The 22,975-nt window shown below is 42.1% G+C and overlaps 1 long non-coding RNA gene across 2 annotated transcripts in view; it reads left to right on the forward strand.

Annotated features, from left to right (window-relative positions):
- LOC140615105 (uncharacterized) overlaps positions 1-22,975 on the forward strand; it is a 140,884-nt gene that overhangs the window by 76,231 nt on the left and 41,678 nt on the right. For both annotated transcript variants that reach the window (XR_012015779.1, XR_012015780.1), the window contains one exon: positions 4,708-4,812. This is a non-coding gene — a long non-coding RNA (uncharacterized lncRNA). The remainder of the gene's footprint in view (positions 1-4,707; positions 4,813-22,975) is intronic.

The raw sequence follows: 22,975 nt of genomic DNA on the forward strand, positions 1-22,975 counted from the left end.
ATGAGCAGATCTATGGAGAGGTTCACATGGCAAGGAGTTGAAACCTCCTGCCAACAGTCACATGGGTGAACTTGGAATTGGATTCTCTAGCCCTACTCAAATCTTCAGAGACTACAGCCTTGGCCAACAGCTTGACCTCATGAACTACCCAGCTAAGCCATTCCCAGATCCTGACTCCTAGAAATCATGTGGGATAATATAAATGCTTATTGTTTTAAGCTACTAAGTATTAGGGTAATTTGTTTTGTAGCAATGAGTAACTAATACAGCGCCCCTGGATGCTTACCTGTCATGGCACTTACCACACTGTGTTGTAATTACTAGTGTATGCTTTCATCTCTTCCTCAAACTGTGAGCTTAATGGATACCATATCTTACTGTCTTTGGATTTTCATCAGTTGGCACATGTCTGGCCCATAGCAGATGGTCAAACAACTTTGTTGGATGAGTAACTTGCCTTTGTATAGCACATTAGAATTTATAAAGCATTGATACATTTAGATAGTCCTCATGGCACCCCTAGAGGATAACTACTAATATTATTCCCACTCAACAGATGAGGAAATTGAGGCTCAGTGACTCAGTTTTCTCACAGCCAATAGTTAATAAAATCACGACTCAAACCCAAGTAATCCAATTCCTAGTCTATGCTCCTGCCCCCGTACCAAACTGCTCTTCATTTACCTTGTAGGGGAGGAGGGGAGGAGAAAAATTATTCTAAAGACTGGGGTGCTGTCCAGTCATGATGGATCTCTGTAGAAAGGGCAATGGACAAGAACATGGCTCACTTATGAATAGGCCAGATCTCTGTGGGCCTTCCCGACACCCCACATGCAGTATTTCATTTAATGATCATAAACCCAAAATAGGAAATTAATCATTACTATTCCTACTTCACAAATGAGAAAACCAAGGCAAGATCTCACGTATGTTAAATAGTAGAGCTGAGACTCAAGCAAATGTATTCAAACTCCTAGTTCAAGGCTCTTCTTATAAAACTCAAACTGTTTCCTTTTCCTAGTACTGGACAGATGGATTTGGGGTCCAGATAGAATTCTTAATTCCAGCAGGGATACACAGGGCAAGATATCACAGAGTCTCAGACAATGAGCAGACATGACTAATATAAGGACACTACCTGTGTGGCTATGTTACACCTCACCCTCATGTTGAGCTCCAGTCACTGATAATCAGTCCAAGGTTTCACAAGATCCCTTTTATCAATGAAAGGAAATATGCTGCTGTTGTGGTTAGAGTAATTTTCAGTTTACATGTCTTTAAAATGGGAAAAATAATTGTAGTAATGGTTAAATGAGATGACGTATGTAAAATGGCTGGCATGTAATAGATGTTCACAAGTATGTAAATACTCTTCTCCCTTCTGGCTCTATTCCTATGGGATAATTTTGGGACAGGAGCACATAGCGTTTTGTGAGCCTGTCTTTTCCCTATAAACTGAAGTCTTAACAGCAACAGTGGAAAGCAGAGGGAGAAGAGAATATTTCTGAAGACTCTGTGCAGTCTTCAGCTTGAAGGGTGCACTGCAGTGGGATTTCTGCTCTGTGTCAGCTGTGCAGTGGGGCAGGAAGACCTCCATTCTTGGAGGACAGGTATCATGCTGAGGAGAAGAAGCCCCAGCTGCTCTGTGGGATCTGATGGAATGTGCCTCTGGGCTGCCTGACGCCTTGCTGGGTTGGGTAAACTTGGCCTGTTGGTTTCCATCCAAGAGACCTTTCACCTTAAGGACTCAGTGACCAGAAAAACATTCCAGAAGCCAATAATTTCTCATTCTCCAGGGAGCCTGGGTGCAGACAGTTTCTGGGCTGGACACTGGGGACAAACCCATGAGAGGCCTCTGTGCTGAGGGCTCCATCTGATCCCAGGAAATGCAGTACTGGTTCCATGTGCTAGAAGACACAGCCTCCTGCCAGGAAAAGGATCTGGGCTTTGTCTTCATTCACTCCAGCATTTAAATGAGGCTGTCTAGGGTTTCATAGATGGGCTGTGAAGATGGCCAGTCCACCGCTGGAAGTCAGAGTGAGCCTGACTCTTGCAGTCCTGTTCAATGCAATTCAGAGCAATTAGACAACCACGTGAGAACCAGGCGCAGGCCTTTGAGGACATAGGTGACATTGTGAAAAGACTTTGAAGTTGGAGTCTTTAATTGAATCCTAGATCTACCATCTACTAACTATGACTTGGGAAAGATATTTAACCTTTCTGGGCCTCAGTTTCTTTATCTGTAAAGTAAGAGTAATAAAGTAAGAGTAATGCCTGCTCTGCAAGCCTGAAGTAAGGATTAAATGAAGTTGTCATGTGTAAAGGGTATAGATAAGTGCCTGCTGCCTGATGAGCGCTCAACAAACCAATCTGTATTACTACATTTCATGTGGAGACAGACAAGAGGCAAAAACAGCCACAGTAAAAGAGACAGTATATGTAAAATTCAATATAACTCCTTTGATTTTTTTTCGACTAGCATATATTGTGGAACCTCCTAAGTGCTAGTGACTAAAGAAAGATATAAGGACAATGGCCCCGACCAACAAGAACTCAGAATTTTACACCTAAGATGGATAAGTAAGCAAACAATTTCTATTGGATTTACCTGTAATCTAAGATAAAGGATAGAAAATGCTGTTGGAGCAGGATGGAGAAGGTGCTCACATTGTCTGAAGGAGTTAGGGATCTTGCTGAAGAAGCAACAGTTGGGTTCTGTTGGCAGTCTTGAAAGATGAACAAGCAGGCGTTCACCAAGTGAAATGAGTATAGAAAGTCATTGCTGACACTGGGGACAGTGTATGGGAAAAACATAAAGGCATGAAAGAGTTTGGTTAGAGGAATGGGACCTATGGAATAACTGGATATAAGGGACAGGATAAAGGACCATCAGCTTTGAGAGATACTAAAAAGACCTTGTTTGCCTGCTGAAGGGTTAGGACTTTGTTCTGAAGGCAAAGGGGGATTAAGAGCAAAAAAACAAGATGATTAATTTGTTTTTAGGAAAGATAACTGGGTGGCAGTTGGGGTGCAAAGGGGAAAGACTAGAGGCTGGGCCACTGGAAGCATCTGAAGATAAAAGCACATCTGGGTTACATAATCAGGAAGTTGATGGGGTCTCAGGAAGAGAGGCTAGACCTCTTGGCTCCTGGTTTGAGCTTTTTCAATTAGATTACTCCTCATTCCACATCTTTGAAACCTGCCTACTAAGCAAACCTTGGCCTAGAATTATAGTGCTCATGTGAACAGGACAATAAAGCATGCCAAATTGCAACTAAGTTTGATTTGGACCAAGGCACCTGCTTTTTATCCATGGTTCACCACAGCATTAAAATATGTTCAACATTTTTCTGAGCATTTACTCCCTGAGGCCTATATTCCTAAGGAGAATGCAAATTGTTATTGATTTGGGCCAGTCATTTATCCATTTGCTCATTTTATCTATTCACAGAACCACAGAAATATATCAGCAGCTACTGTGCTCTAGTCTGGCTAAGTCCTGAGGATATGGAGACGGAAGGCAATCTCTGCCCTCAGAAAGCTCAGCCTGCTGGAGGGAAAAGCAGAAAAGTAAATACACAGGGACAATCCAGTGTGATGGTTGCTAATCTAATGAGAGAGAGGTTCTAATTGTTATGGGAGCTTGGAGCAGGCATACTCAACAGTCTGAGCCATCAGGGAAGTAGGGGACACTTGTTTAAGGCTTGAAGCACAAAGAAGAGGGTGCAGAGCTACTCTGAGTAGAAGGAAGAGCATATGCTGCTTGGAGTTACAGCGCAGTGTCAGGAATGATGAGAATTCGAGAATTCAACAGTCTTCTAGCCCCGAAGCCAAACACATGCTCTGCCTGTTTTAATCAAATAAACCATATTAATTCAGATTCAACTTACGACTTCCTTCTGGTACCTCACTGCACAAGGCTAAGCCAGCGCCCACTTTCCTTCAAATTATCAAATAGGCAAAGTTTGCCTGGCGTTTTTGACATCCTCTTTCAGTGCCTGTCTCGGGACACCTTGAACTCTGGCCCTGGTGCCTGAAGCTGTTCTTCCAAGAACCAAGAGCCACCTCATCTCCCGCCCTTACAGGGGCCCAGGTTCCCAGTCTCTTTTCTCACTCGCTTCCATATCAAGTCTTGGCTTGTGGGACAAATTCTGCCCAGCTTTTGGTTGGTGTTACCTTCTGAACCTGAAAGTCTACCACACACTTTAATTGTTCATAACCACTAATCGGCTTAAGGCATTCACCCTTGTCAGAGTTATCTACTCAACATGGTCTTTCCTCACTTTACTTGTCCTCTGTGAGGTACATGATCTCATCATTCTTCCACTTGTGATTTTTTATGAAATCTCTTTCTCTGGGGCCACCTCCTACTTCTCTGGCAGCCCCATACATAAAGCTCTGTCATCACACTTTTCAAACATACAGGTTTTTTTGTTTTGTTTTTTAAGATTTTATTTATTCATTCATAATAGACACAGAGAGAGAGAGTCAGAGACATAGGCAGAGGGAGAAGCAGACTCCCTGTTGAGCAGGGAGCCCCATGCGGAACTTGATTCCAGGACCCCAGGATCACGCCCTGAGCCAAAACCAGACACTCAACCATTGAGCCACCCAGGCATCCCAAACATACAGGGTTTTAATGATTTCCCTATTTTTGTCTTCATACTAGACAAAAAGCTCTGGTTTTACTCACTTTTCTTTCCCTAGTTCCTGGATGAACAAATGAATTAGTAAGGAAAAGGATTGAAGTCTCTGGAACAAACTTCTGCCAGTGGAATGCCACTCTAGATGTAAGAATGGCAAACATAAGAGGTATGTTGGAGAACCAACTTTCAGTACCCCTCTATGCTATCAGCCACTGCCTACTTTGCCTGGGTCTAAGGTAAGTTGTGAGAAAAGAAACGATGTCCCTGGAAACAGAGAGAAGGCAGCATCTTCTACCTTAATTTCTTTGAGCCCTGTCTAGCCGAATTTCCCTAGGCCCATTTCTGTGGGCCTGTGCTACTTTGCATGGCTCTTATTCATGAACTTGGAACTATTAATGACACACCGGAAACTGATATTCTACTTGACCTGAATTATGTTTTAACATTAATGCTGTGAAACTTCACAGAGGAGAACTAAACTGAAGTTAATACTTACTAAAAAGAAAACGAGGAGTCCCTGGTTTATTATTAGAAAAATTCCAGCCTTTGGTCTGAATTATTTTCCAGTTTTACTGAGAAATAATTGCCATACGTCATTGTATAGGTTTAAGGTGTACCACATGATTGTTTTATTTACATATATTGTGACATGATGACCATAATAAATTCAGCCAACATCTATCTGCTCATATAAATACAGTAAGAACAAAAGGGAAAAATGTTTTCTCCTTGTGATGAGAACTTTTAGGATTTATACTCTTAACAGCTTTCCTATGTATGATACAACAGTGTTAGCTAGAGGTGGTGTGTTGTGCATGTCATCTCTAGTATTTATCTTATAACTGGAATTGTGTACCCTTTGATCACTTTCCTCTAATTCTCCCTACCGAGCCCCTGCCTCTGGTAATAAGTCTGACCTTGTTTTTTTTAAAACAAGGTTGTTTGTTTGTTTTTAGATTCCACATGTAAGTGAGATCGTATAATGATTGTCTTTATCTGCCTGACTTATTTCACTTAGCATAATACCTTCAAGGTCCATCCATGTTGTTGCAAATGGTAGAATTTCCTCACTTTTTTTAATGGCTGAATAATAATGCATTGTATTTAGATACCACAACTTCTTTATCCATTCACCCATTGAGGGATACACAGGTTGGCTAATGTAAATAATGCTGTTATGAACAAGGGGATATAGATATCTTTTCATATGAGTGTTTTTGTTACCTTTGGAGATATTCCCAGATTAATTTCTTTTTTGTGTTAAGATCCAAAAATACCAAAAAGTATGACTGATTAGCCACATAAAGCATATGCTGAGTGTCCTCAGCCAAAGCCAAATACGAGAAAAAGTCAAACAGTGTATAGAAAACAAATAAATGAATCACAGTATTGGGTAAACTGCTGTTTGGCACAAATCCATGTCACAGACCAAGAAGTATCTCTGCAAAAATGTGAGAAATTAAAAAAAAAAAATGTGAGAAATATCTGGAAAAGATGTGGAAAATATCTCAGAAACAGATCTGAATTTGACCTGTAAGCTTGACTACAACTGAACTTTGACCCACAGGAATAATACATGATGTTTTCCTTTAGTACATATTTTGTCATCACTGTGCATGGCCAGCTGGAGCCAGGTTGACCCACTGCCATAGGAAGCAAAGGTAACGGAATCTGGCTGCTTAGAGCAGTGGAATGGAACCAGGCACAGGAGCTGGGAGCCCTGAGTCAAATAGCTGTGTACCACATGTAACATTCTTTAAAAAGCCCTAGCCTTCCACATGCATTAACATATAACTGACTACAGACTGTTTAGTCTAATGTCCAATTTTTAAAAAATATTTTATTTATTTGTTTGTTTGTTTGAGGAGGAGAGGGACAGATTGAGCATGTGTGTGTGTGTGAGCAGGTAGAGGGGCAGAGGGAGAGGTAGAAGGAAAGAATCTCAAGCAGACTCTACATTGAGTGCAGAGCCAGACACTGGGCTCGATCTCATGACCCTGAGATCATGACCTGAGCCGAAGTCAAGAATAGGTCACTTAACCGACTAAGTCACCCAGGTGCCCCAGTCCAATGTGACATTTTTTTTTTTTAATTTTTTTTTAAATTTTATTTATTTATTTATGATATTCACACAGAGAGAGAGAGAGAGAGGCAGAGACATAGGCAGAGGGAGAAGCAAGCTCCATGCACTGGGAGCCCGACGTGGGACTCGATCCCGGGTCTCCAGGATCGCGCCCTGGGCCAAAGGCAGGCGCTAAACCGCTGCGCCACCCAGGGATCCCCAATGTGACATTTAATTACAATAGAGTTTTAAAAAATTACAATAGACTTTTTTTAATTCACGGAATTGCTTATTCTGTGGTTAAAGTCACCTTGTGAATATTAGGAATGAAAAGATAGGAATGACTGGGACCTAAATTTTCCAAAATCTGTCAGGTAACTAGTTTTGTGTGCTAAGTTCTAGGCACATAAAGAGCTACAAAAAATCAACAGGCACAAATCCTTCTGCTTTCAAAGAGTGTGGAGTCTAGGAGCACAGTGGTCAGGCACAGGAACTGCAGTCACACTTGAGTTCAAATCTCTACTGGAGCCTTAGCGGTGATCTTGGGCAAGTTATAAGCCTCTCCTTGCCTCAGTGTCCTCATCTGTAAAACAGACCTAATAGCATAAGGTTTTTGTAAGATTTAAATGAGCCAGTACATGTAAAGCATTTAGAATAGTGCCTTGCCCATAATAAGTGTTTAATAAATGCTAGCTATCAGTACTACTGTTTCCTTCTACCTTATTTCATAGGTATAACATCACTCTCTTACATTTCCTCCTAGACAGGGAATCGTCTGAGAGGTGCATATCAAAAGCACATATGTAAGTTCTGGAGGCTTAGCTGATGGAGATATTCACTGCACCCTTGGAGAAAGATTACCCATGTTTTGTAGAGACATAACATCACTAAGCTTTGAAGGAAGGGGAGGATTTGCATATACCGATGTTGGCAGTGGGATCGGAGGAAGAATTCAGAGAGAAGGTTTCCAAGTTGAGAGCAACATTAGCAAAACACGAAGCAGTAAACATGCTGGATCTGAGGAAACAGCTGAGGTCAATCTTGTTGTATCAGAATGTGTGAAAACAAAGGAGCGGGAAAGGGCTAGAGGGACTGCTGGGGCTAAACCCAAGAGGTTCGCTCACAAAGGTGATTTTACTCACCTGTTCCCTGTACTTTGCCAAACTAATGAACTTATCACCAAAAACCACTCTCAGAGGGAAACTTTGACAATAAAAATGAACAGATGAGAGAGCTTAAAAAACAAAACATGTCCCTTTCCCCCAAAGACCAGTAAGCCCAGGGAAACTCAAATTCTGGTTCCAGTTTTCACTCATTCATTCATTCATTCAAGTGGAGGAGGGGCAGAGGAAGAGGGAGAAAGAATCTTCAGCAGGTTCCATGCTCAGCACAGGGCCTGACGCTGGGCTTCCATCTCATGATCTTTTTTTTTTTTTTTTAAGGTTTTGTTTATTTATTCATGAGAGACAGAGACACAGGCAGAGACAGAAGCAGGCTCCATGCAGGGAGCCCGATGTGGGACTCGATCCGACGACCCTAGGACCATGCCCTGGGCTGAAGTCAGGTGCTAAACTGCTGAGCCACCCAGGGATCCCCATCTCATGATCTTGAGATACTGACCTGAGCCGAAATCAAGAGTCAGACACTTAATCACCTGAGCCACCCAGGTGCCCTGGTTGCAGCTTTCTGCTTGTCAGCTGTGAATATCCTTTCTAGTGTTCCAGTTCAGCTATACTCTGTCAAACCACTAGATAAATAAGTGTACACATCATAATAGAGATGGTAGTTAGATTCACGGCAATAATTCCTGATAATTGTGAAGAGTTCTAAGGCTTTGTTAGAAATAATTGGGGTTTGGGATGCCTGGGTGGCTCGTGGTTGAGTGTCTGCCTTTGGCTCAGTTCATGATCCTGGGGTCCTGGGATCAAGTCCTACATTGAGCTCCCGTGGGAAGCCTGCTTCTCCCTCTGCCTATGTCTCTTTATCTTTCATGAATGAATAAGTCAAATCTTAAAGAAAGAAAGAAAGAAAGAAAGAAAGAAAGAAAGAAAGAAAGAAAGAAAGAAAGAAAGAAAGGAAGGAAGGAAGGAAGGAAGGAAGGAAGGAAGGAAGGAAGGAAGGAAGGAAGGAAGGAAGGAAAGAAAGAAAGAAAGAAAGAAAGAAAGAAAGAAAGAAAGAAAGAAAGAAAGAAAGAAAGAAAGAAAGAAAGAAAGAAAGAATTGGAGTTTGACTTGCTGTTATAGCCATGCAAAAGAAAAAAGTAAGTCCATATGCTTATTTTAGAATTGGTAGGGCCTTTCAAGCCCTGTAGACTATGCCCACTCACAGTGCAGAAGAAGGAAAAGAAGTTTGAAGGTTAAATGGACTTACTCCAAGTCACCCAGCAATCAATAGCAAAATCATTTTCTGAACACAAAATTTGGGGGAAGCCAAAAAAAGCTTTTATGCACACTTGTAAAATCTGCATATACAGTGTATTCAGTGTTCTGTCCCACCCCTCATCCATGAATCTTTGAAATTTAAAGTACAATATCCCAACAGGAGGCTTTTAAAAATTGGAACACAAATTTTTTTATATTTACAAAAGTGATCTTTGTGAATTTATATAGCATGCTATAAAATAATTCAGTAAAGCTATTAAAATTAACTATAGCTGACTCTGAGCACTTGTTCTTTGGCAAACATTGTACTGAGCACTTACAATGCATTATGTCATATCATTAGAACAACAACTCTCACAAAGGTACTACTGTTATCCTCGTTTTATGGTTGAGGAAACTTAAAGAGATTTAGTAACTTGCTCAAACTTACACAGCTAGTGAGGACCAGTCTGGACTCAAAACTCCTGACACTCCTATTAACTGTAAAAAGACTGAATCTTTGTAGCTAGTAGTGGATGATACCTACCTTGTACCAGTAAGTCAAAATTATCCAGCCAAGGTGTAGAAACTAGAAGATTTAATCTTTAAAAAATTTTACCCTAATAGGTAAAACCTCTGATAGGTAACACTTCTAATAGGACTTCTTATCTGTTTGTCACAACCACCCATTTTTACTGCACTTTGCTGGAAAAACAGATGCCTGTGGTTTATCATAGATTTCAGTGACCGTTAATAACTGTTAGCAACCTGTGGCCTTCCTGGTGCTGTGACCATCAAACATTGCCCTGCTGTGAATGGAGCCTGCTTGATTAGCCTGGGATCCTGGCAGTGTCTAGAGTCTTGAGAAGTAGTACTTTGGCTTGCCTCGGGCCCAGCCTTCTGCCCCACCTGGCCTCACCTAGCCATGACCTGGTCATCTGGTCATTCCACTGACCATAGGCCCCATTCACTGCATTACTCCTGCTTCCTCTCAGTTCTACTGCCCCTACCCTTCTCTAGACATCCATCAATCACCTCTTGCCAGGACTACTGTAAAATCTCCTACATCCTCATGCACTTCTTGATTTCTTCTAGCCCATCCTCCTCTGCTACCAGATTAATCCTCCCACCAATCATGTCTATCCTCTGTTCTGAACTCTTTGATGGCTTCACATTGCCTTTAAAGTAGAATCCACCCTCCTAAGGATGGCATTCAATACCCTTCACAATTTGGCCCTTCCTTACCTTCTGGGACTCAACAAATATTTGGTCGATCAGTGAATGCTTTCTTTAGAAATCCTGTTCGCAAACCTTCCCTCCACATGTTATTCAACATCCACAATGTGTTGGATTTTAAGAATTTACTGGTTTTTTTTTCAGAGGATAACGGTCATAGTTATGGACACAGAAACTGGAGACCTTGGGTTCAGGTGCCACTCTGGCCCTTTCTCTCTATGTGGATTAGGGAAATAATTTCCCTCCTTTAAGCTTAATTTTCTTCATTTGTGTAGAGGAAAGTAGATCTAAATGATCTTGAAGACTCTTATAGCCCATGTGTCTACTGGCCCCTCATACTAGAGTCCCCTTGAAGGAAGAACCAAGAATGTTAGCCCCTAACCAGCCAAAGATATGTGTTCCACAACTAAATCCTGTGCTCAGCAGCTTCAAGGCATCCTACTTTACCCCCCTGCCCACTTAAGCACTGTCTCTTGGAATCTCCTGACTGGCCCGGTACTGAGTGGCAGCACTGGCATTCACATCTTCAATGTATCAGACCCTGGGGCTGAGACAATGGAGCTCATAGACTTCAGCTATGATCTCATCTTCTGACCGAGATTTTTCTTGGCCTGTGATTGCTCAGCCATAACTAGGGGAGTGCGGGGGTGGGGGTGGGGGAGCCTTTACTCCAGGAAGTGCTAGTCCTGACTCAGCATGCCTTAGGTCTGAAATTTAGAGCAGGAACTTGTGTGAACTGGCAGGAACCTTGTAGGTTCCAGTAGGAAAGAGAGGAGGAATCCAGGCAAGCCCAGGAGAGACAATCCTGAGAGCAAAGAGACTTGAAGAGATGGAAGGTAGCAGGGTTGATGTGAGGAAGAACTCTTATCAAGAAATGTCTGCATGCCAGGCACTTTGCATCTGGGCTACTACTTTGCAAGGCTACTTCCAAAGCTCAAAGAGATAAACTTTTCCAGAACCACATGACTAGTAAGTAGCTGTGGGATTCCAATCTGGGTCTTCAAAAATCAGTGTTTTTTCTTGCACACACCCTGAGAAGCATCTGGGAGAAACTTAGAAAGTCTTGAGAGTAAAGCTTTACCCTTGGGAAGTACTTACTGGTGATTATTTCTAGGAAAGGGGCAGAATACTAATGGGATATTTAGTCTCAAATCACCAGCACTAACTATGAGAAAAGGTAGAGTTATAATCATCACATGAAATAGCTTTAGGTCATAGATGAATGTTGTCCTTTGGGGAGATACAAAATGATGTCGTTAATTCCTTGATCATGAATGTGACTAATAAACTAGGTGTGGCATCAGTCATCTCATCCACGCAGCTGTCTGGGTCGGCTAATCTGTGGTTTGAGTCTCAGCTGCTGTCTGCCCAGTGGCGTGCTACACTCTAATCTCCTGGCTTCACAGTTAACTTGACAGTTTTGCTGAGTCTGACTCACTTGCTCCCAGCCTCAATTGTTCTGTGCCAGTGCAGACTTCTTTCACAGTTGGCCTGCTTAGAAACACAGGATGTTAGTATTGGAAGGAAGCTACCTTAGAAATCACCTAGTATAACCCCCTATGTTACAAAGGCCCCAGATGAGGTTTGGTGATATCTGAACTGGGGTGGGCCTAAGTATGAGATATGAGGGGACCTTAGTGACATGGGCCAATTTGGCAGGAGGAAGAAGCTGGGATCAAGAAGCACTAGAGCTGGCAATCCTGCTGCAGCAGGATTTGGGGGGCCAGGGTAGAGCACAGGGAGCAGACTCAGCCCCTTGTTAGAATGGCTTGGAATAGGAAAGCAGAGTGTCAGGACCTCAGCCAAGCAATCTGGAGTTCAGGGCAGGGCTTCTGCCCCAGCAGGGAATTGTGGGACTGCGTAGGGGAATTAGGCTGCAGGTCAGGTTATGAGGACTAGACCAACTTGGCAAGGAGCATGAGGAATATAAAAAGAAAAGTCATAACTGAGAGCCTATCAAGGAGTTCAGAGTTCACCGAGCATAATAAAGTCCAAATTAGCGGCAGCATGCACCATTGCCATGGTGGATGGTGACTGATGAACTTCTCATCAGGAAGACTCCCACCTGCATCTGGAAGGAGCAAGCAACCCCATGCCATAGCAGGGAAGTCAGGGAAGACAGCACCAAATCACTTCATCCATTCTGCCTCCCAAATGTCTCTTGGATGCTCCTTTCTTCCATTTCTACCTTCATCATCCTGAGCCCTGGTCATCATTCCTTTGAATTATCGCAAGAGAATTTTATTCTACCTGTACTCTTTCTAAACCATTCTGTTCATTCTGTCTCTTTCTTGGCCTTGCAGAAATCTTCCATCTTCTTTCAAAGCCTAGCTCAGATGTTACCTCCTCTCTGAAATGGTACTTCTGTACCCCTTGAAGGTTGATTAAATCGTCCCTCCCGCTGTGTACTCTTATGTGCATATGTGTGCCACTGTATAGCACACTGTTCACAGTGGAGGTTTACTTCTCTGTGTGACCTACAAAACTTTGAGTTTCTGCGCAATAGGCAACATTTCCCCCCCCACCCCACCCCAACCCCGCCTACTCCCCCCTGACCTGAATAGATGTTTATGGAACTGAATGGCCCAGAGCTCCCGGGTAATAAAAAACGTTAATTCTGGAACACAGAACTCTTGACTTACAGTCCATCGTTATTTGAGTTCCTACACATGACCACAACTAGATCAAATGTTAAATATGTCAGTTTCAGATATGCAGGTGTGCATGGTGATCGTGTGGGCTGGGAGAAAACTTCCTAAATAATTACTGTCAGAGTGAGGGAGTAACAGCTGGTAGGTCCCACTTTGAAGGGAGAGTGGAGCCCGAATGATGTTAGGTAAAGTACAGGAGTAAAGGCCATCAGGAGTATGCATAGCACCAACTTTATAATTTTTCTAGGAAACAGGAAGGAGAAAGAGTTGGCGGAGGGTTTAGGTGAAGGACACATACGTCAAGGACCAACATCTGAAATGACTCATCAAAGCCGAAATCTGATAATAAAGAGAACTTAGAGTTGTATGGTGTAGAATACCGTCACAGAAGTGATCTCATTTAACTCTCAGAATAATGCTGTGGCAGGCGGGGGTGGTGGTGGAGTGAGCGTGTGCACAGTGTTGTTACAGTCCCTCCTGTACGGAAGAGACGGTTAAGGTTCAGAGAGAAGTGATGTGTCAAACACCGACTACCCCTAAGTGAGGCAGCTTGAACTTGAAGACAAGCCTGCATGCCCCAGAACCAGGCAGGACCACATTCACTCTGTTTGAGAATGGAGAGGCAGCTGAAGGCTTTATAAAAATCAAATAGGATGACATATAGAGGTTTTTCTGAGCCATGACTCAGAGAGACTCTCGAAAAACTCAAGGCTTTTCTAGGCTGTTTTCAAATGAAGATAGAAAACCATTAGTCAGCTGACTTGCAGGGAGTTGGCTGATACAGAGCAATTCTTGGCTTGAACTGGGCAAAAATCTGACTTGACTCAAGAATCTGGAACAGGACAGAAAAGCAGAGGGTGGTTTGTTTTTTACCTGCCAATGGCCCCAGGAGGGTAAAGAGGACAACGATGAGTACCCCGCCTGCTGTGCTTTTTGGTCCCAGCTTGGGTTGGACAAAGTGTCCAGGAGCTAGAGTGGAAGAGTCAGGAACCACAAGAGGTCTCTCAGCTTGTCTCTCCCTCTCAGACTTCTCCAAGAACCCTGCAAACTGTGAGATCTTAAAGTATAAGTACCATTGACCAGGCTCTGCTGCTGATTCCTTCCGTAGTTTTGCATCTGTGGTATGCATTTCCTGTCTCCCCAGCAAAAAAACGGTAAGGCCCTCAGGGGCACAGAGTTGGTTTAAATAACTTTATACTCCACTGTCTGATGCTCTGAATATTTAAAACAAACCTCAGGAAATGGCTCTTTGGTTACAATAAAGATTTCAAGTTTATTAAAAACATCTTCTATATGACTCTATGGAATGAGATTCCTTGATTTCTCTTTCCTCTCCTTCAGAAGTTACCTAGATAGTTTATTCAATCCTTACCTATTCATTCTATGCTAGTACTTCCACTAACATTCTAGGTGTTAACTATGTGTCAGGCCCTATGCTAGGTGCTAGGTACCTGGAGGAAAACAAGAGGTGATCCACCTTCATGGAGGTTAGAATTTGAGGTGACACAGACTGGCATGGTTGAAAGAGACTGAAGAGACTGTCTAATTCAACTGCCTCATTTAACAATGAGAAAATGAAGGCTCAGAGAAAAGTAAAATGTTGCCGAAGGTCACACAGCTAGTCCATGGCAAAGCCAGATAAAGAAAATAGTTCTACTTTTCAATTAAGATCCTGATCTGAAGTTATCCAGGAGGCCAAAAAAAGCATTATCTTCCTTCCCTTCTGTCCCAACTTAGTAAATCTCTTTCTTGGCTTCTTGATTGTTGGAGAAAGTGAGTATTTTCCTGCCCTGTCTGTTCTGGAACTAAGCATGGTCTGTTAGTAATAAACTAGAGTTTCCTCATTCTCTGGAACTCTATCTTCTCTGTTCTTTGTAAATCCCCCTTCTCCACAGAGGCTCTCAGTCTTATAACTGGAACCCCATGACCAGAAGAAACATGCTGGAAACTTTACTTTTTCACAGGAAACAGAACGTGCAAACTCTCTCAAAAAAAAAAAAAAAAAAAAAAAAAAACACACCATGAACTTCTATTTCACTGATTGCCTTCTGCATGTGGATATTTACATTACACCAGGGGAGGCAGAAAATGAACAACATAAATAAGTGAAATACAACATATATACCATGCTAATAATGAATGCTGAAGAAAAGAATAAAGCTGTGGCAGGAACTAGGAAATGGGGAATGGATGTTGCCATTTCAGATAAGAGGCTAAGGAAGACGTCACAAGGAAAGTGATATTAAAGACCAGAAGGAAGTGAGGTGGTAATGCAGACATCTGGCGAAAGAGCATTTCAGACAGAAGGGACAACTGCAAGGGCCATTGTTGTGGGCTGAATTATGTCTCCGAAATGATATATTGAAATCCTAAGTCCTTGGTACCTGTGAAATTTGATCTTATTTGGAAATAGGGACTTTGTAGATGGAGTCAAGTTAAGATGAGGTCATTAGAGATGGCCAATCCAGTATGAATGACTGATGTCCTTACAAGAGGACCCAGAAAAAGAAAAAGAAAAAAAAAAAAGACAAAAAACAAGAGGACACAGAGACACAGATATTTAGGAAGAGTGCTTGCTAAATGATAATTATCAGAGGTTGTAGTGACGCAGCTGTAAGTCAATGAATGCCAAGGATTGATGACCACTATTAGAGACTCGGAAGAGGGCGGTGCCTGGGTGGCTCAGTGGTTGAGCATGTCTGCCTTTGGCTCAGGTCGTGTTCCCTGGGTTCTGGGATCAAGTCCTGCATTGGGAGTCTGCTTCTCCCTCTGCCTATATCTCTGCCTCCATGTGTGTATGTCTCTCATGAATAAATAAATAAAATATTAAAAAACAAATATTAGGAAGAAGCAAGGAATAGTCTCTGCTACAGGATTCAGAGGGAACATGGCGCTGATAACACCCTGATTTTTTTAACTTCTAGGCTCCAGAACTGTGAGACAATAAATTTCTGTTGTTTTCAGCCACGCAGTTCATGGTACATTATTATGGCAGCCCTAGGAAACTATTACAGCCACGGAGCAAGAATGTGCCTGGCATGTTGAAGGAATATGGAGGCCAGCATAGCAAAGATGGGAATGATAGGAGATCAGAGCAGTTACATAACAGATGGTGGATCAGACTGTGCCTTCCAGGTCAGAGAAGGGACATAATCTGACCTACCCTTTAACATGTTTATGTATAGTTATAACTTTGTGCTGTATTTATTTAGGGCTGAGCAGAAATGTATAGAAGAACCCAGATGATATTAAGTTGATGAAGTAATCATAAGTAACAAGATACCAAATTGTGTAAATACTAATACTTAGAATTAAATTTTTCATTTGCTCTTTCAGTCTATTTTAATCTATAGTATTGAAGCATAATTAATTTTACAAGGATGAAATTTGAGGGGGCACCTGAGTGGCTCAGTTGATTGGGCATCAACTCTTGATTTCAGCTCAGGTCATAATCTCAGGGTCATGGGATCAAGACCTGCATCAGGCTTCACACTGGGCATGAAGCCTGCTTAAGATTCTGTCTCTCCCTCTGCCCCTTCCCTCTCTCTCTCTCTCTCTCTCTTTCTTTCTCACACACACTCTCTCTCTCTCTCTCTCTCTCTCTCTCCCTCAAATAATAAGTAAATCTTAAAAAAAAAGGTGAAATTTTATTTTTAAAAACAGATCAAAGTTTTTAAATAAAAAGTGTGAATTCTCTTGTATGATCTCAATTGACCACATAAGTGGTCTACTGGGTTTAGACCATAATCACATAACTCAAAACAGAAGTCTCTAAATATCAGCCTTATTCTCTGCCACCTTGTAGTTCCAGCGTATGCAGCCAACTGGTGCAGTCCTCTGGATTCCCAAGAGAGATGGTCTGCCCAGGCTTCCTCCTGGGTCAGATATCTGTCCACTTCTGAGCCCATCAACCATGGTTGAGGATTGGGTTATTTTGAGTGGAAAACCTCTCTCCCTCCAAGGCTGTAGAGATAGTTTATTTTCTAAGCAGAAGATGTGGAAGTAGAAGGGATACAAAGGCCATCTCTAGCACAAAACCCCTCAACCGTATCTTCAACTTTGAAGCAAAGGATTGGTTTTGTGTTTCTTTGACCACATATTAATTGTATGACCTTGAATGTAGTCAGCTCAAGTTCCCAGCTGTTTCCTCAACTGAAAAATACAGATAATACCCCTACTCCGAAGGTTTGTTTACATTCACTTATTTAAAAGAAATAATTTGGGCGGCTCGGGTGGCTCAGCAGTTTGGCGCTGCCTTCAGCCCAGGGCCTGATTCTGGACCAGGGATCGAGTCCCGCATCAGGCTCCCTGCATGGAGCCTGCTTCTCCCTCTGGCTGTGTCTCTGCCTCTCTCTGTGTGTCTCTCTCATTAACAAATAAATAAATAAATAAACTCTTTTAAAAAAATAAAATAAATAATTTTACATTTTTTGAGATGGGCAATAGCCTGGGCACCAGAAATAAAAGACACAGTCCCTGCTGCAAAGATGCTCACAAGCTAGTGAAGGAGGCAGGTAAGAAAGCAAATAATCACAATTGTATGGTGCTCTGCAGGAGGGAGAACATCACATCTGGGTTAGGTGCTCTCTTTTCATGGCCCCATTGTGGGATGTATATGTGTTTTTGTGTGTATGTGTGGTGTGTGTAGTATGGACGAAACAGAAAAGGAAGGAAGGATAGTTGAGAACATTTCCTAGAAGAGGGAAAGTGGGGTGGAAGCTTGATAGACAGGTGGGCATTACTGGGAGATGAGTGTGGGGAGGGGGAAGCATGTGTGGCAAGGAGGGCAGCACGTGCTGAATCACAAATATGTGAGAGAGACTGGTCATTTTGGAATGTGCTCATGGGAGAGCAGGGCTGAAGCATAAAACGGCATCTGTCATTCAGCGAGACAGGAAGTTTGGTGGGGTGGCTAGTGGTGAAGCTAGAGAGGACAGCCAGGCTCCCTGATTGTGCAGGAAGAAGTCGAAGAATATGTGGCTCACTTCTCTGAGAGTACAGACTGCTACATGCAATAACAATGGCTAACACTAATTGCTGATTATATGCCAGGAATCAGGCTAAATTCTTTCATGGAGTCACACGTAGGAGGCAAGTAATATTATCTTCATTTTGCAGGTTATTATTTGAGTCATTTTCCCGGGGTCATATGGTGTCTTAGTTTAGTTTCCCCCCCAGAAGTAGACTATGAGAAAAGGATCCAAGTAGAAGCAGCTTTTGGCAGGGTGGGACTGACCCCACGAAATGCCAGCTCAGGAGTAGGGAAATGAGTGGCAAGGAGCCAGGCAGGTGTATGCTATCAAGCAGGTTACCACTAAGGACAACTGGATCTCAGTCCCTTTGGGGAATTTTGGGAGACTATGAGGAATACTCTTTAGAGTTAATTCCCACCAAGAGGTGAGGAGGCTGGAGTATGTCTCACCAATCTCTATCGTTGTTTGAGGACTGTTGCTCAGGATGTTAACTCTGGCTTTCCTAGTTTCCCCTGCACAAAGGCAAAGTGTGCTCTTCATGCAGTGAGTTGTAAGTACTTTCTGTAAGCAGACTTTGGGGGTCGAGGTGAGTGCCTAAAGGTTATGGGTAGGAGGCTGAGGATGTGCAATACACAAGCTCTAAGAGGGAAAGTCAGGATTTTCCCCCATGCAGTCTGGCTAGTTTGGTTTTTGTTTTTGTTTTTGTTTTTTAAGATTTTTATTTATTTATTTGAGAGAGAGAGCATGAGCCAGGGGAGGAGCAGAGAGGGAGGGAGAAGCAGACTCAGCGCTGAACAGAGAGCTTGATGCAAGGCTGGATCCCAGGACACTGAGATCATGACTTGAGCTGAGGGCAGACGCTTAACCGACTTACCCACCCAGGCACCCCTCTGGATAGGTTTTAACAATATTATACTGCTGCTCAAATATAAGTTATATTTATTATTAATATATTATTATATGATATATTAACATTAATAAATATATTTATTTATATATACACATATTTATACTAATAACAATACTTTTCAGAAAACAGAATATTGAGGCTAGAAAAAGATGAAACCCATTGTCCTACTCAATGACTGGCATATAACAGATCCTTGATGAATATTCATGAATGAATTCTTTAAAATTCAAGCAGGTTAGTCATTCAGTGTTATCTAAGTGAAATCCTCTGGCTAGAAATCAAGAAATGAGGATTATAGTCTGGGTTCTGTCACTAATTTGGGGACCTCAGGGAATCCATTTAGTTTCATTGAGCTTTACTTTTCTCATTTTAAAATCTTGTTTTATGGTGTGCCTGGGTGGCTCAGTTGGTGTAAGCGTCTGCCATCAGTTCGGGTCATGATTCCAGAGTCCTGGTATCAAGCCTTGTGTCAGGCTTCCTGCTCAGCAGGGAGTCTGCTTCTCTGTCTCTGGCTGTCCTGCTCGTACTTTCGATCTCTCTCAAATAAATAAATAAAATCTTAAAAAAAAAAATAAAGTCTTGTTTTACTACTCACCCACCTGTCTATATAGGTAGAGATGTTGTGAGGACAAAGTCTGATCATGGCAATGGAAAACACAGTACAGCAGACTGAAAGGTAATCCTGTATCTCTGTTTTGGCATTGGATCAGGGACAAGTTACTTGTTGGCCTTTGGCTTCCCAGAATCCAGGATCACCTACATTAGGTGTATCAGTCAGGGCTCTCAGATGCAAATAACAGAAGCCAGCTCTGGCTATTTTAAGCAAAACAAGAGTTTCTTTAAGAGATATCAGGAAAATCACAGAATCGGCTGCAAGGCTAGAAAATCAAGCTTGGAAAATGGACATGAAGCAAAGGAGGCCATCTCAGAAGACAGAAAGACTGTATCACAGAAATATCTCAAAATGCTGCTGCCACTCCCATTGAGCAGTGGACACCATTGGTGCCACCAGCCCCAATTCTAAACTGTCCCTATTTCTTGGGTCATTCACTTCAGAGTCAAGCTTTGGGCAGAGATATCAGCTGGGCTGAGCTTAGCTCTAATGCTTGCACTCCAGTTGCCAGGGATCTAGGAGGGCAACTGTCTGGCCTCTTTCCCAAATTCCATAAAGGGAAAACATATTCTGCCTTCCATGAGACCCATATTTCACAGCCAATAAAAATATGTAATCTCTGACAACTATCCTATCTAAGGCACTCAAAAGTCCCATCCAAGTCAGAATGCTGGGAAAGTGAGGATACTGGCTTGAAATTGGAAAACTTAACAATGGAATACTACAGAGCCATCAAAAAAAGAAATCTTGCCATTTGCAACAACATAAGTCAATCAGAGAAAGACAGTTATCACATGATCTTACTCATATGTGGAATTTAAGAAACAAAACGGAGGATCCTAGAGGAAGAGAGGAAAAAATAAAACAAGATGAAATCAGAGAGAGAGACAAACCATAAGAAACTCGTAATCATAGGAAACAAACAGAGGGTCACTGGAGGGGTTGGGGGTGGGGGGATTGGATGACTGGATGATGGACATTAAGGAGGGCACGTGATATAATGAGCACTGGGTGTTATATAAGACTGATGAATCACTGAAATCTACCTCTGAAACCAATAATACATTATATGTTAATTAATTGAATATAAATAAAATTTTTAAAAATAAATTAAAAGAAAATTAAAGTGGAGAACTAAGATTAGAAGGTCATGAGATTCTTTATGTACCAGGAACTGTTCAAGGTACTGGGTACAAAGATAACAAAGACAGGGCACCTGGCTGGCTCAGTTGGTAGAGCACGCAGCTCTCGATCTCAGGATTGTGAGGTCAAACCCCAAGTTGGGCATAGAGATTACTCTAAAAGAAAAAAAAAAAAGACACAGGTGCTGGGCTCAAAGTGTTCTGGCCAGGTAGGGAAGAAAGATAAATAAAATACTAAAATAAAATGTGATAAGAAAAGGCTGTAACTGAGATACAACAAAGTAGAAAGAGAACATTGAGCAAAGGATAAATGCTGAGGATTGCGTGGGTGGTCAGGAGAGCTTTTACAGAAAAAATGGGTCTTGAAGGGTGGAAGGGGAGAGGGAAAAAGAGCATTAGAGGCAAAACTAGCTTTGGTATGGGTTAATCTTTCTGATTAGCCAGAATCTGGTTCTGGTATTTCCTGCTTACTCCTTTCCTACTGCCATTAACCATGACACATATGTTACTCCAATTAAGGTCTAAAATTAGTAAGGTCTAAGCATTATTTGGGTATTGTCAGAACCAAGTTTTTCTCCCTTTGCTCTCCCCAAATCTCTAGTGCATAATAGTGTTGGCACCAGCTTAGCGCTGCTGCTGCTGCTGTTTTTAGCTCTTTTAGATGCAACCAACCATATATACTCAGTCAGACCTGGTTTAAAAATGGTGCAGCCACTGACTAATTATAAGACTTCTCTGAGTCTTAATTTCCTCAAAGGTAAAATGAATCAAAACTACTTGCCTTCTAAGACTGTTCTGGGGATTAACTGAGATAATGTTTGCAAAGTGCCATCACTCAGCAGTTAATAGGTGCTGTGGTGGCTGGTTCAAGGACATTCACTGCAAGTCTGGTGATGACCACCTTGGTCTTGTTCTCTATTCTTCATCTTTGACCTGAGCATTTCACAACATGGCCAAGGAGATCACAAGAAGGAAATATCTTCTGGAAGGGAGGTGGCCCACGAGTTGTGTCAAAAATGTGAGCATATTTGTGTGAGGAAGGAATGGATACAGAGTTCCTCTTGAGTTCTGAGCCCTTTCCAAAGCCTGACTCCACGGTGGGATTGAGAGACTGGTTCCTGAAGTTGAGGAAGGTTTGCCAACCTCTGAAGAATGATTTTGAAAACAGCCCTTCTGGCAGTAGGGATATTTGCCTCTGCCCATTAGGAGGAGGAAACGATTTACCCAGATGTGGGCCTGATCAGGCTCCCTCGTCTGTTGAGATCAAGCCACAGAAGTTGGAAGGGTAGAGAACAGCACATCCATTAACTGGTCATTTTTACATATTGTTCCTGCACAGCATTTGAAAATGTGTGCAATATAACAGGTTGAATAACACTGGTGGGGTAACACTGTGTCCTTTCAAAATAATAAGCATGACACTTGAGGGGAATTTGCTATGGGCTGAAGCAGTTTAATAAATGGGGCAGATCCAGATGTGGAAATGCTGTGTGGCTTGGAACAGACACCAAATTATGTGGAATATGATTTTAGAAATCCTTTCTGAAATTCCTGATGCACATTTTATTAGTCTCTTCTGCCTTATAAACAATGGTGTTCCATTTCAACCTTGGGCTTCTAGGTAAATTCTGATCATTCATTCACTGCATGACCATACATTGACTACCTGCCACATGCCAGGCATTGTGAGGGGTATAGACAGGATCTTGAATTTGATTCTGAAGAAAGAAGTGATTGTTTTTTTAAAATTCAGAGAGCTTCTCCCTTCAAACATTATTTGTAGGGAAGTGTAAATGCCTTCCCTATCTGCATATGGAGAAAATTTCATGTAGAATGGCTTAGTTCCCGTGTTCGTCTCATCTGGGGGTAGGCTCAGGAATGGGAGGGATAGAGCAGCAGAGCATGTTGCTATGGTTACTTGGCATTAACACACCTTTAGCTCCTTTGTGTCGCCCCCAAATTACCTTTATAACTAGTGTTTCAGAGAGTGGAAAGCTTTTCTTAATTTCCACACAGCGAGTGATAAAGATATTTTCCAAGGCACTAGGCAAAGAAAGGGAGGGTCCTTTCTTTTTAAGGCTGAGGCTTTGTTCATGCTGTTTCCTAAGCTACAGTAAAGAATCAGGATCCAGACTATCTTATCTTTTTATGGAAGGTTTCACTTTCAAATGCCTTTAACATATGTTATGTCACTTTTTATTGCCACAGTCTTTAACCTCATGTTTAAGCCATCCAAAAGGGCAAGAAAATGAACCCACTAAACATTTATGCCTCAAAATAACCATGTAAGGTAGGGACTAATATACCTGTTGTACAAATGGAAGAACTAAAACTCAGAATTGCCGTAACATGCCCAAGGTCACATTGTTAGAAATGGCAGGA

The sequence above is a fragment of the Canis lupus genome, chromosome 23 (genome assembly GCF_048164855.1).
Source record: "Canis lupus baileyi chromosome 23, mCanLup2.hap1, whole genome shotgun sequence".
NCBI classification, from domain to species: domain Eukaryota; kingdom Metazoa; phylum Chordata; class Mammalia; order Carnivora; family Canidae; genus Canis; species Canis lupus.